General features: G+C 42.6%; 1 long non-coding RNA gene across 1 annotated transcript; it reads left to right on the top strand.

The window, feature by feature from the left end:
* The first annotated feature begins 509 nt into the window (after positions 1–509).
* Positions 510–11891, top strand: LOC141574836 (uncharacterized). Its single transcript, XR_012501977.1, has 3 exons — positions 510–869; positions 6099–6246; positions 8456–11891. It is a non-coding gene; the product is annotated as an uncharacterized LOC141574836 (long non-coding RNA).
* Positions 11892–14903: the final 3012 nt, after the last annotated feature.

The raw sequence follows: 14903 nt of genomic DNA, 5'->3' as shown, positions 1-14903 counted from the left end.
GAGCTGTGTCCACATCCCCGGTCCCGCGTAGAAGTTGGTGGTCTCCTCTCTGAATTCCCTATCTCCTGGCGTCCCACCAGCCACTCCCCAGCCCTGGCCTGCGCCCTTCCAAGACATCCTCACTGGAGTCTGCCTTCCTTGCTTCCTCCTGCCATTCTTGTTCCCCAAGCTCTCAGAGATTCTTACATTTTCCTTTAATCTCGTCTCCATTTGGAGCAAAAGGAAGGGCGGTGTTTTTCCAGTTCTTTCTCTCCCAAACCTTGGTTGTTTTATATGTGTGTACACACACACACACACACACACACACACACACACACACACACACACACACACACACACACACACACACACACATCTTTCTTTTCCCCATAAAGCCTAGAGTTTCCTGCCACCATGATTTTCTCGCTCAGTCGTAAACTTCTCCCCCGGGGGATGAGCGGCTCACGACCCCGCGGCTCCGAAGTGGGAGGAGCGTCCCTGGGTCACTGGGTTGCAGGTGACAGCGGGGAGGGAGCACGGATGAGGGGCAGTGCCTGGTTTACACTTTGTAATGCTGTTTACCGCACACTCCTACAGTGCTTGTGGGCTTATTAAGGAAAACCAGGGGCCTGCGTGGAGAGGAAGCCGGCGTCTCTCACCAGCACGCGGCTCCCCAGGGGCAGGGCCGCGGCGGTGCGGTCAGCGCTGCGGGACGTTGGCGGGACCGCGCCCCCCACCCCTCCACCCAAGCGTTCTCCGGCTCAGCCTGTGCGCCTCCGCGGACCCGAAAAGAAATCAAATGAAGGCCATCTCTCCTAAAACAGGGCTAAAGTTTTGACCCTTGCGAGATGCAGAACAGGTCTGTTTTTAGACCTTGCATCTTCGAAATGGTAGGTACCTCGAGTGGGCCATTTTATGGTGGAACTCTGACAAACGGCTAAAACGCGCGCCCTGTGCTGAAGGTCGGTGGTGGACGTCCTGGGGGTCACGTTCCCGGCACCCCGGCTCACCTGGAACGGACCCCCGAGTGCCGGGGTCGATGCCCTCAGTGCGCGGGGGACAGGGCTCCTGGGCCACCGTCTCCACCTGGGCACCGCCTCTCCTCTGTCCAAATCCAAGAGCAGGCAGGGTGGGTCTAATGTTAAAAGTCTAACCTTTACTCATGTTATCTAACTTTTTTGAGCCTCCATTTCCTCAGATGTTAAATTACCAGGTATTTAAAGCGAGTATAGACCATGCAAAACTTACGTACCAAGTCTGCAGACCCGCGAAGACGGAGCTGCTCGGGGACGCGCGTTATCATCACCCCGCATGTAGAAAGGCTGATTTTGAACAAAGCTGCTTATGCTATTTGCATGCTAGTTCTGAACTGCATGTCAACTTAAGCAGAAAAGAGTTACCCCTGTTTTAAAACATTAATTTTGCAACAAACGTATCAGCTTCTTAAGGCTGCTTTCTGGAACCCCAAAAGGAACTCTGCTCTCAGTGTATAAGCAAATTCAGATGCTTTTAGTCCATCTCATCTAATCTAATAGCTATATCAAATAATTTAGAAGTAAAAAAAAGTAAGCCCCAGAACAATATATTTTTATACATCTTGCAGGTGCAGTGTGCTCATTCTGAGTGGTTCTTATGCACCCTGATTTTGGCAGTATGTTGTGGTATCTGACTTCAGGAAACACTAATGACCCATAAAATTAAAGGATTAGCTTGAACCAAAGACAGCTCCTGACTATGGAATTGCATACCAGTGAGAGATTAATAATGCCCATTGCTTATTCCTTTTCTCAGTTAGATTTCAATACTTGACATGTGCATAAAATTGTCTATTTCTGGTCTACTGTGCTAGATTGAGAATCCGGGGCAGTTTGTTTTGAAAGCTGGAAGACAGTATTTGAGGGAGGCAAAAGAAGGCTAGAATTTGGCTTCTCATTTTGGAAGACAGAATAGAAGATTCTAAGAGTTCATTCTGAGAGATTAGCTCAAGATTCAATTAAAAAAATAACGTGGCATGAGAAAAGAAGGGCAGGCAATGGTGATATCTAATAATTCTGGCAGCTAGAGATTTCTCAGTTTACTTTTATTTTTAAGCAAGAGACCAGCTGTGCTACAGTAGGGTGGTATAGCAGGATTCTAAGTTTTTAAAAAGATCTGTACTGTGCAAAGACTTTTCACAGGACCCAAGTGGAATAAATTGTTCAGTAATCAACAGATGTACGCTCTCATGATTATTCTTGCAGAAGCCTAATGGTATTTTGCATTTATAGTTAGTTACCCTTGATGGCTGAAAAAAAAACCCCACTATTTTTTGAGACCCACTATTACCTTTCTCCCCAAATTATCTGGATTATATAAATTGTAACATTAGTGTTTATTCACGATTTAAAATCAAAATTCCATTTGAGATCTTAACTCACTTATTTCTTCTCTGTTCTTTTTCTCCCTGGCTTTCTTTCTAAAACATAAAGATTGAATGACATTTAATCGTCCCAAATGGAATAATCAAGACAGCTTGTCACCCTCTATAATATGTGAAGGCAACAGTCAACAGTGAGGCCGAATTTCTTTTTGCACTGTTTGGAAAGAGTGCTATAAAATCTTCTTTAGACCTCAAAATATCATTTTTTTTTAAATTAGAGCTTATCTTAACCATCTCATTCCCCAATTTTACCTTTTAATTGCCTATTTAGAATGTCCAGATCACTCAGGGCAACAATAGTGAGAAACAGAGTCAGTTTTAAAAGAAAGAAATCACTTACAATCCATCTTAAAATATTTGCCTCAAGACAAGGCAAAAGTACAAGAGGACTGGTTTTAAATAATAACACTGGCTCCTTCATTAGAGAAATAAATTAAATTCTCCTTGGATTTCCCACGGGCTGCCATTTACCATTATGCACTTTTGATAATGAGTTTGACAGGCATTTTTCTCTTTAATTCAAACTGCTCTCCCTAGAGAAACAGCCCATCGGGAAGTCATCTTCTCAGTGCAAATTTCCTATGCCAGGACCACGGACAATCCTGGCATCCGAAACCACTCAGATCATCTAGTCAGATAATGGCTATTTACGTAAAGTTCAGAGGGTTGTTAAATTAATTCCAGGTGTCTGACTAACCTGCATTCACATTAGCAACAGGCACATCATATATATACGTGTGCACATGCACACGAAATGTGTGTACATTAATCTACTGTCTGTCGATTTTATCAAGGGATTAGGACAAGACCAGGGGGACTAAAATCCTGTGACTGTAACATGTAACTCTGAAGCCGATCTTCTGAGATGAGCCAAATCGTATAGCTCTCCTATTTTTACTTTTATCAATATTGCTTTGAATTAAGGAGAGGAGGAAAACCTTGGGCATAGACGTATTCATTCCATTAAAATCATGTCTGTTATGAACCTAAGGTAAAGTCTGAGATGTATTAGGTTTTTTTTAATTAATTATTTTGGGGGTGGTAATTAGGTTTTCTTTATTTATTTATTATTTTAATGGCGGCACTGAGGACTGAACCCAGGGCCTTGTGCATGCTGAGCACGCGCTCCACCACTGAGCTGTACCCTCCCCCCGAAAGACATGTTAAAAAGTGAGGTCTTGGTTTTCACTCCCCCTCAGCAGAGAGGCTCTGAGCTGTTGGGAACACGGCGCAGTGCCTTCCCCGAGGCTTCCTGGAGAGGTGTGTGGGTGTCTGCACTCCTCCTTGGATAGCACGTGGGTTGTTTGGGGAGATTTGGCCCAAGGCGTAAACTCCTCCTGTGTGGAAAACACTGCTTCGTGTTTCTGGATTCTCCTGCTCCACTCCTCGTGCTCCTAGAGGTGGGATGGGCCCGCGTTCCGGAACCGCTCCCTCGTTTGCCTGGAGTCACCACTGTCCTAGGGAGAATCATACTGACAATAATGCCTCATGGTCACAAACAGAGGCTTTCGGTGTGATACACCAGGTGCCCTCCCAGGAGCTGCTTTCAAGATGCAGGCACTCACCTGGGCTAGGATAATTTAGGTTCCTGAAGGACCGTGGTAGCATCAACAAAAGGGGAGAAAGAAATGTGCACTCTCCTAGGGCATCGGACTTCCCCCTATTGTCCATTCAACAAATCAGAAACAGATCTGAGGACACATAAGATACTTGAAAGCCCCACTCTGCGCGTGGGCGCAGCACGGTGATGCATACAGAGGGTGGAACCATAAAAGCTGCTCTGCTGAAGACACGCTGCGAACACGTCATCACTCTTCATCTTTCAGGGCTGTGATCACTGAGGTAACGAGCTCCCTTCCCAGGTGGACAGCCCTGAACCCATTCCACACACAACTGACCACGGCCGAAAGCCACCCTCCGAGCTGCCTAGCAGAATCCTCCTCCACGCCCCACCCCCATCCTAAGGTGTTTACAGTCCAGCCAGGCAGGTGAGGCAGCCACACACAACTGCGATTCATGCCTCAAAGGTTTGTAAGGGACTTTTACGGCAGTGCAGGTGAGGAGATTGCTATACACTGACAGAAGCATCTGAGAGTTTTATGCTGAAGATTTCAGTTAAATTCCAACCAAGGAATATCCTGGGTTTCAGAAGAAACAGACCGGTTGAGCGTCTTTCAGACAGATGAATGAACGTGAGGACGAGATCGGGGAGAAGAAATCTCTGGCATGTTTGGTGATCAGGCTAATTCCTCACATAAATGGGCCGTGAAATGAAGTCATTTGAAAAAATGTTGGAGAGCTGATTGGGATCACATTCTTGGATATCAGATTACATTCAAAATTTTATTATTAGTAGTAGTAGTAAAGGAAGCCCATTGCAAATCTTAAAAAAAATTTGTGACTTTATCAGAGCTGCATTAGAAAGATTAATATGATGAAATTAGTAGGAGGGAACAAGAAAGAAAATTAGAAATGGGTAGAGAAGCTTAAAATCCAAACTTAGGTGACAACATTGAGGAAGGAGAGAAGGAACCAAACTGTGAAAAAAAACCCCACAATTTGTGGTTATTTAAATGTGGTTATCGAATTAACAATTTGCAGTAGTTGCTTTCTGTAACAGTAGAGCCCAAAGCCTGTGGGAGTTTTCCAAGGGGCATCAAGGAGTCTGAACTCCATTCTGCTCTGAGGCGTTCAGAGTATTAACACAGCGAAGTCTACAAGAAGCCCCGCTTAACTTTATCTCAGCAAGAAACTCCCAAACGTCTCAGAGAGCAGAAACGGGGGCGCGTGTGCAGTCGTGTGCAGAGCACCTGTCCACGTTTGAAGCTCTCCGCGGCTTCCAGCTGTGCAGACAGCCGCCCGCAGTTCTGCCTTTTGTTGTGACGTAAGCACAACGGCTTATATTTTTATTCTGCGCTGATCATTGCTTATCAGTGTCTGCATTTAGGAGAGGGCGGTCATTGTGAGCCATACAGATTTCTGAATCACCAAATATTTTGAAGTCAACATTTTGTAGGCTGGCTTTCATTCTTACGAAACTTATCTACTTGAAAATATCTTGGAAACTCATGATAGAATGAAAATCATAAGAAAAGACTATAAAGCAAGTGAAAATTAAACAGTGAAGCTCCTGTAATTGCTGGGCTGGTGAACAATAATGCAAATAAACTCAGCATTTTTAAAATGAGCAGGTCATATTATTATGCATAATAGGGATTGTATCACAATATTCTTTATAAAGAACACAGACATAATTCTACTAATTTGCTTTTGCAGTCAATATGGGGTAATTTTATTTTTAGATGAAAGTTTTAGGGCATGTCAAAAGATGCCTTGACATGTTTTATGTTACTAGAATAAAGACATAATTCTCTCATTTCTTATAAAAATTTAAATCTATGTCTTCATGTTAATCTAATTGTATTTTCTATTCTTAGGTCTATAGCTGCTACTACAAAAACAACACGTTCATTCATAAAGTGTATGATTTAGAATCTAATTATATTAAAATCCTACAAAAGTTAGCAAATAGATAAATAATAAAACTTTCTCGTTTTGATTTTTAGAAAAATGTAAAGAGTTCCATTTTCCAAAAGAGCAAAACAAAGAACCATCTTGTGACTTTGCAACAGAAAAGAGTTTGTTTTCATTTTGGGTATTATCTGCTGATGTTTGACAGTTGCGTTTTTTTTTTTCCCAGATGAGAACTGTGCATCAGAGTTTAAGTCCCAAGAGATGTTATCAGTCTGAACAGCCCAGTGAACAAATACTTGTGAGCCTCCTTCCAAATGAAATGTTCTACAGAAAGGTGGAAGTGGTAAGAGACCGTTGAAACGGTGGTTGAGAAGGTAGGTCTTTGTGGTACTGATGGGAAACGGGCGTTAGGGGAAAGCTGCCTCACCACACAGGAAACAGAAAAACTCTTGAAAGCATCTTGTCCAGCTGTGATGGAAGAATTTACATAGATAACATTTTAAAGCCAGAGAGTTTGCATGTACTCAACTGGTGACCAAGAAAGGAGGCGGTGACGGGGGGCAGGGAAAGGAAAATGTTTTAAGGTTACAAGAGCTGTCCACTGTGCATTTTGCAAATCACATACCTACCTATCTTCCCAGAAAAGATCTCTAAAATAAAGACTTACACTTCATCATATCGAAAGATGAGATGAGTTTCAACGGAGGTTAAAAAAAAAAAGTTTACAAAACCAAAAGGAATTCAAAGAAGCATGTCGTCATTTCATAGAACTATTATGGAATGCCTTGAAATTAAAATATTTATGTTTTCTCTTTATAGATACAGGATAGATAGCAAATACCAACATTTATAATAAGTATTAAAAATGATAATACAATAAAGGTTCCCAACTTGGTGCTCACTTACGAGGACCTGCTTTGCTTTTGTGATTTCACTTAATTGTTTTGAAAATGTTGTGAGCTTGGAGCTACTCTCCGCATATTACAGATGAGACAGCTCTGCTCACAGCGGTCCAGGTTCTTGACCAAAGACCACAGGACGCAGGCTTTGACCCCAGGTGTGCTGAATTCTGCAATTTCTGCTTGTTAAATATGCTGTGCTACTTCCACGGTCCTATTCTGAACCATAATCAAAATCGTTACGTTCTGGTTTTGTTTAGTTCTGTCTTCTATTTTTAGTTACTTTAAAAAAAATGGGGGGAGGGTAATGAGGTTTATTTCATTTATTTTAGGGGAGGCACTGGGGACTGAACCCAGGACCTCGTGCCTGCTGAGCACGTGCTCTACCACTGAGCTACACCCTCCCCCCTATTTTTAGTTATTTTTTTCTTCTGGCATCTCAGTATTTCATTTGTATTTCCCATATATATCCACATATTTTGTCCTTAGCGAAAACTCTGGAAACGCTCTTTCGGAGACATGTTTTTGCAGCTGCTGCTTTTCGTCATTACTCTGTGTTTTACTCATCATTCTTCCACCAGATTTGATCGCACTACTAGACTCATTTCATTTTGAACACTTTGAAACTAAACACGCTTCAACAACTTAATACTGTGGCTGCAACTCAAAACTCTCACCTTTGTGTAAATAATCGTGTTTTACTATGAAATATATGTGGGAAAAAACAAGCACAAAGCAGAAAATGGCCTAGAAATGAAACTCTTGAATAGCTTCAAGCAGTGGTTTTTCGTAATGTTCTCTTCTTCCAGTGAATTTGTTACAGTTTAAATGTGTTGGTAACTTGCTTAAGCAAAACAGGTACCATGACTGGGGGGATCCCAGAGGGAAAGCCCTGATCTGTTCACCTCCAGCTGTCACTAACACAGAGCCTAACTCATCCCTAAGTCTTCTTCCACTGCTCATCCGTCTTCCAGCGACTTCTTGAACATAGGAAAGTCAACCTCTCTCTTTTTAAAGAGTGATAGGAAAGCTCTTCAGTAGTTTTCTTAACGTTGCTCCGTACTTCTGCGTCGCGCTCTAACTGAGCTGACTTCAGCCTAAAAGATCATCCAAATGCTGTTTTACTGCTTTTCTGTTTTGCTAAATGACTCATTTCTCATAACACGTTTTTGTGTGTTTTACAAGCGTTCACAGTTCACGTGTGATGCGTAGCTTGGCCTGTCTGAGCTTTCCTGCCCGGGAGTGGTTACAGCTCAGCCTCTGGGAGGCGACCGTTCACGCTGGGAAGTGGCTATGTTGGTAAACATTACTTCTTGCCTACAACTCTCTACAAGGTCCACAGTCCTCCTGCCATCAGTGCCTTGCATGCGGCTCTTTTGGAGTTTGAAATGTAATAGCTTCCCAGGAATAAAGCATTTCCATGAGAGGGAGCACGTGGAGCAAACTAGTCCGGTCTTCTCATTTCACAGCGAGGCGAGCGCGACACAGCCCTTTACGTGCACTGAAGACTGGGTCAAGGCTCCAGCTGCTTCCTGGTTCCCAGTGCTGTGTGCTGAATTTAGCATAATTACTATCCGTTGGTTTCAGTCAATAAGGCTTCAAGCCCAAAGGCTCAGGACAGATGAAAAAGAAGTGTTCAAGATAGTCTGAATGCCTTTTAAATGCCCAAATATTCCTGTTTTAGGGAAACACTATGGCGACATCAGAGGATTCAGTCAGATGCAAAGTTTGGACGTCCTCGTGGCCACCAATTCACACACGTCCAGATTTGGAAGGCACAAATCTCTAAGAGCATCTGGAGATGATCCTGCTCTTCTTGGATTGGATCCTTAAGACAATTCCTTCTGCAGGGAACCACATGAAACCACCAAAATGGAATAAACTCCCGTTAATAGGAAGGACTGCATATACACAGCCATGAATGAGGAAATATAAAGTCCATGATTTTTTAAACTATTTTTTATTATAGTCTAGTCAGTTTACAATGTTGCGCCAATTTCTGGTGTCCAGCATCATGTTTCAGTCATACATACACAGACATATATTCCTTTTTGTATTCTTTTTCATGATAGGTTACAAGTTATTAAATACAGTTCCCTGTGCTCTACAGAAGAAACTTGTTGTTTACCTGTTTTATAGACGGTAGTTAGTATCTGCAAATCTCGAACTCTCAGTTATGCCTTTTTTCATGTGCTTATTGGCCATTCATATGTCTTCACTGGAGAATTGCTTGCTTACATCTTCTGCCCATTTTTGGATTGGGTTATTTGGTTTTGTTATTAAGTTGTATGAGCTGTTTGTATATTCTGGAAATTAAGCCCATGTCAGTGGCATCATTTGCATGAAACATTATGCTGTACACCAGAAATTGACACAACCCTGTAAACTGACTATATTTATATATATATATATATATATACTTATATATATATATAATATATATATATGTAAATTCTATGATTAATGACGTTGAGGATTTAATACTTGGCTTCCGTAACAGCATTTAACAGCTTCTTTCATCAGAAACATTTCTAGTGCTGCCCTTTCAATACAGCTCTTTGTCTGGTCTGGAACAAACTGGAGGAGACCTGGCAAAGCGCCTTTAGTCATGTATTTCAAATTCTTTAAGCATCTTTAATCTCATTCCTTCAACGGAATCTCTTTACTTTGTTCCGAAAGTTAACAGTTCACAGTCTTTGAATCGCACGTGGTCTGTCCTCTAACTCCCGCCCGGCACTCTTTTCTGTGCCTGTCTTCAAGCCCATGATGAAACTCAGAACTCACAAGCAGGGTGACCTGGGCCACGTTTGAAGAGAAGCTCATTTTGATGTTTCCATCTGCGTGCTCTTTCTTTGCACTCCCACATCGCAGGGAGATGCTCTGATTTTCACTGTCTATATTATTTATCTTGATCCATTCTGAACAAATAACTAGTCCCCGCATGCCAATTTCAATTAATTCCTTGTTGAATCAAAGAGGCGCTCACACACACACGCTCACACGTATGGACTCACACAGAAAACCTGGGGTCCCTGCGAGTGTACCACACGCATTTTATCCACGTGCACAAGTAATAATTTTTGCACCGCACATTTTCAGACATACACGATCGAGGCCCACGTGTATTCTGAAAAGCTGCCCTGCGCTTGCTGTTGTTCATTGGTTTCAGAGACTCCACGGCTGAAGCAAGGACTTGGGGGAGTGTACACGCTGAAATATGAGGCACTTCTTGGGGCCAGAACAGAGCAAAGAGAAAGAGCTTCATGGGGATTAAAAATAATAATAACAACGTTTCAAAATTTAAGAAAGAATTGAAATTATGTTGGAAAATATAAGAGGACTAGGCTGGGGAAGGGCTAAAAAAGAGTAAGAAGGAAACGCAGACATGAGCGAGGGCCAGGCTGGTGGGCAGGATGTAAGGACACCGGGGAGAAGATAAGTTAGGCGCGCTACTTTGGTCACATAAAATAAAACTCTCTATCTGTATATGTGTGTCTATAATAAAGAGCAGAGAAAACAAAGCACAAGGCTGAAATCTCAGTGCGCGAAGAAATGAGAAATACCCTCGCCATCACTCGTTCCTTCACTTTCCATCGCATGAAACAAAAACCTCTAGCGACGAGCTGAATGCAGCATCACCGTGTTAAGCAAAGGAATTCGTATGGAATCCTACGTCTTCTCCTCACCCTCCCTCTTATAAAATGCTTATGTGCATGATTATTCAATGTGTTGCACCATGATTATTAATCTCAGTCATGTTAACATTTTGGACATCTTTAAAAGCGCAGAATTTTTGATCAGTATGTAATGTCTGTTAGGATTAAATAAGATCATTTCCAAAAAAATGCCTAGAATGTTTACCAAAAGAAATACATAGAATTTTTTTTAAATCCCAGGTTTGCCTCAGAAACACCCTCTTCTCTGTGAACGGGAAACATTTTTGAGGGTTCAGTTTAGTACCTGAGACGTTTAAATTGCCTAAATTAACTTGAGGTTGTGTTTATTTGGCCATTGGCTCCTTTCTCGTGATCTGAATGACGATGATGATGGTGGTGCCATGGTGATGAGAAGGAGGAGGAGGAGAGAGAGGAAGAAAAGAGGAGGGAATTTTCTAAAACAGTCACTAACTCCTGAAGACCTCATTTCTAAAACAGGAGGCTGAACTAAATCATCTCCAGACTCATCCACTGGTCTAAAAATACGAGATTTGTCACAGACACAGAGAACAAGCAGGTGGCTTCCTGAGGGAGCTGGGTGGGGGGGACTGGGCGGAGTAGGTGGTGGGGATTAAGAGGTCCAGACCTCCAGCTACCATGTAAGTGAGTCACGGCGTGAAGTGTGCAGCATGGGGAACACAGCCAGCAGTGCTTCCGGGACTGCGTGGGGACAGTCGGGCTCCAGACTCACAGTGGTGGTCAGTTCCTAATGTGTATAAATGTTGAATCTCTATGTTGCACACCTGAAACTGATATAATACTGTGTGTTAACTAGACTTCAATAAAAAAAAAGTAAAAATAGCAAAATAAAATAAAAAGATGAGATTTGTTATGCCTGGGTTTTAATTTCCAGTTTTTACTTAATGTGACCTAATTTTAAAAATTAATTTACAGATAGACTACACTAAGTGAAAGCAGTTCAACAAGCCTTGCTCACATCCAAAGAAAATCTTGACTTGAGCTTTTTCTCTCTGTAGTTAGAGTTTAAAAAACACACTATTAAATTCTCATTATTTGAGTCAGATGATCTCATATTATGTTGTAAAGCATGCTTAAGTTGAAAGAACCCATCCCCTAGTCACAGAAACTCACTATTTCTCTGAATTTAAGGAAGTTTATGAGCATAAGACTTATGCTAAAACCTGTCTTTTCAGTTTTGAAAGGGAAGTTATAATGCCAGATTTGAAGGATGTCGGCCAGTTTAAAAAGATTACTTATGCGAGTTATCTAGCAAAATCAAAAGATAAATAAATAATAGCTACTATAATTAAAAACATACATTTGTTTCTTTGTGCTCATGTGACATTACTAAAATTTATTAAAAACTGGGTTTTTTTTTTAATTTTATGTTCCTACAGCCCTAAAGCTCCCTTTTACATTTCACTAGAGTTTACATTCTATTTCATGAATGGGGTTACATTTCAAATAGTGCTGAGTGTGCATATGATTTTATTATGTCAATTACACAAACTTGTAGTATTTTAAAAACTATTTTTAATAAAAAATACCATTTTCAAAAAGATTAAAATTGGACTGCTGTTTGTTCCTAAGGTTTCCAATGACTATAAACCATCATTGAGTTCTCACTGAGATATGAATGAATCTTCATCTACTGGCAGAGATAAGAAATATGAATGTGTTTTGAGAGGAAATGCACCGTGTGGTTTGAGATCACAGTAACTGATTTTGAGTCTATTATATCCGCTAATACACAGATGAACACGCTGTAAGTAGGTCCCTATCAAGAAATGAACAGATAAGATTCTTACTGGCTTGAGGTCCAACACAAAACACGACTGAATCTAATTATGTGTCTCTGCGTGAACCGTGGCCACGCTGCTGTTACCGTTTTTTGATGAGCAGGTTGCCTGAAATACTCCCGGTTTTTAAACGACAGGGGCAAGCAGAAAAGTATGATGACGTCTCTTTGAAGAGACGGTTGCGCTGGACACAATGCCCACTTGCTAGTCAAGGCGCCTCCAAGCACTTTACAGTTTTGGCGACACGGGATGAGGCCCTGAGCTAGAAGAAAGGCTGCAGTGGAGACACTCACTGCAGGGATGGTGCCCTTGCATTCACAGCACTAGAAAGTGGAGCTGCCGGGCCGGCTGCGGGGCCCACGCGGGCGCAGCGACGCAGAGCCCTGTGCATCTGCTGAGACCTGGAGGGCGCCGGGCGAGGGAGGAGCCCTGAGACAGCAGAGAACCGGCGATCCTGGTTTGGATGAGGTGGTGAGTAGTTTCTGGGTCCAGAGAAAAAGAGAGAGGGAAGATTTGGACGAAGATTACTTTCTCCACTGCCAAAACGCCTAAGGATGAATTACACAGACTGGAGCCTACTTTTCAGAAGGTTACAGCTCGTGGGGCATTTCCCGAACTCAACACTTGACAGTGAATTGGAGGCGGCTGCACATTGCTGAGGTGAGAGCGGACGCACTGGACAAACACGTGAATGACAGGCTCGGCCCCAGCTCACCGCCTGGCCGGCCGCCGACCCGCCAGCCGTCACTCCAGCGCCGCGCGCAGAGGTGGTGCGGGCGCCTGAGCCATCGCGGGGCAGCAAGGCCAGGCAACGTGAAGGACCCGGGCTCTCAAGACGGCGTCGCCCGTGACAATCATTTGATCTTTTAGGAAAATAGAGATCGAAGTAACTTGGGTAACACTCATATGTTTAGCCATTCATTACTTTTGATGACATTTTAATCAATGTGCAATGAGGAAAGTATAAGAGGAGACTGAACTCACCACACTTTAATTATTCAGCGGAGTGTCGGGTGACTAGTCATTTTGTTTCAGTTAATTTTCCTGCAGAGCTGCTCCCAGAAAGCCTCCTCAGGTCTAAAAGGTTCTTGAAGCTTACTTTTAATTTCCACCCCTGATGAAACTACCTTTGGCAATCAGAAAGTTCCTGCAGCTGAAAACCCTGAAGGCACTCTTAGAGATACAGAAATGCTCCGGGACAGTAGCTGCAGCTCCGCTGAGCATCTGCGTGCTCGGGGACAGATGAAACCATGTGAGGGAGTTAGGACGGCCTCTGCACGCAAGTTCCCAAGTTGCTGTTGCCACAGCTATCTTTATCCATACGCACGAAGTTACTACATAGTACATACTGTACTTAGGGCATGTACTTTATGTTTCAAATATTTGGGGAATATGGAAGAAAACCACACAAATTAATAAATTCTAAATTCTATATTTAGTATCAATCCACATTCAAATCTCTCATTGTGGTTTTCCTATGATAGTTACATCAATCACATACGTGCCTATGTATACACATTTATGTCAAAGAAAAACGTCCAAACACATATAGCTCTTAGCTACAGATTCCTCCAAAGACCTTATAAATATTCTGCAGTTATAGTATGTAAAATGTTTATACAAAGAATCATTTCCTTTATTTCCTCAGAGACTGAAATTTAGGAATCGAGATTCTCCTGATAAAAACAGGAGAGGAGCACTTCCTTGCTGCTGAGCGATGCCTAGGAGGCGCTCTCTCCTTGTCCAGAGTTTGTTCATTGTTGCCTCATTGTCATTTAAATACAACGAAACATGGTTTATGTCTCATCATCTAAAAATAGGAATTCTGCCAGGAAATACTAGTCTCCTGTGATCTGTAATAAAACATAGCTTGTGACAATAAAATTAAAAACTGGAGTCGAATTAAGTTCACAATGTTTGGACCCTCTGTCAATATGGCTTTCAAAGCCAGAGTGTGCAGGGTGGACAAGTCCAGGGCGTTGTCAACGTCAGGGCGATGAAAGAGCCTGGATTAGGATGAACAGAGTTCAGGTGGATTCATGCAGCGTTCACCGGATGGGCGAGTGCGTGTGTGTGGAGACACGTACACGGGGATAGGCAGATACAGAGACACATGCAGACAGCTATCATCCGTCCCTCTGTCCATCTCCAGTGACTAACCAGAGATCAGCCATGTACTAGATCTGCTCATCTGCTGTGTCATTTAATCGCAGGAAATGCCTCACCTGGGGAGGCACCTCCGTGGTGGATAGAGCATTTACATCTGCTCAGACCACTATTTATAGGACATTTTCTGCATTTCTTGCGTCTGGGTCCCCTTCCTATGTCAAGGCGAATAGGGAGCAACACCCTATTTCCCAGAATACACTCAGTCCCTTTCCTGTAAATATGTCTGTTTCTCACCACTAGATTACTTGTTGAGTGCACAACACTGCGCTCGGTGCTGGAGCTCTGTTACCCCATTGCATCCCCCAGTACTGAGCACAGTACCTAGCACATAGCAGGACTCAAAAAGTACTTACCAAAGAAAGTGAAACTAAGTGATGAAACAGGAAATCAGAAGGAAAAGGTGCGCTCTCTGCATATCTAGCTAATTCTGAGTTCTCTCATCAGAGTCCTGATTTTTGGAACTGGGAAATGATTACTGCTCTACTGC

The sequence above is a fragment of the Camelus bactrianus genome, chromosome 23, assembly GCF_048773025.1.
Source record: "Camelus bactrianus isolate YW-2024 breed Bactrian camel chromosome 23, ASM4877302v1, whole genome shotgun sequence".
Classification (NCBI taxonomy): domain Eukaryota; kingdom Metazoa; phylum Chordata; class Mammalia; order Artiodactyla; family Camelidae; genus Camelus; species Camelus bactrianus.
This window is presented reverse-complemented; position numbering and strand designations above follow the sequence as displayed.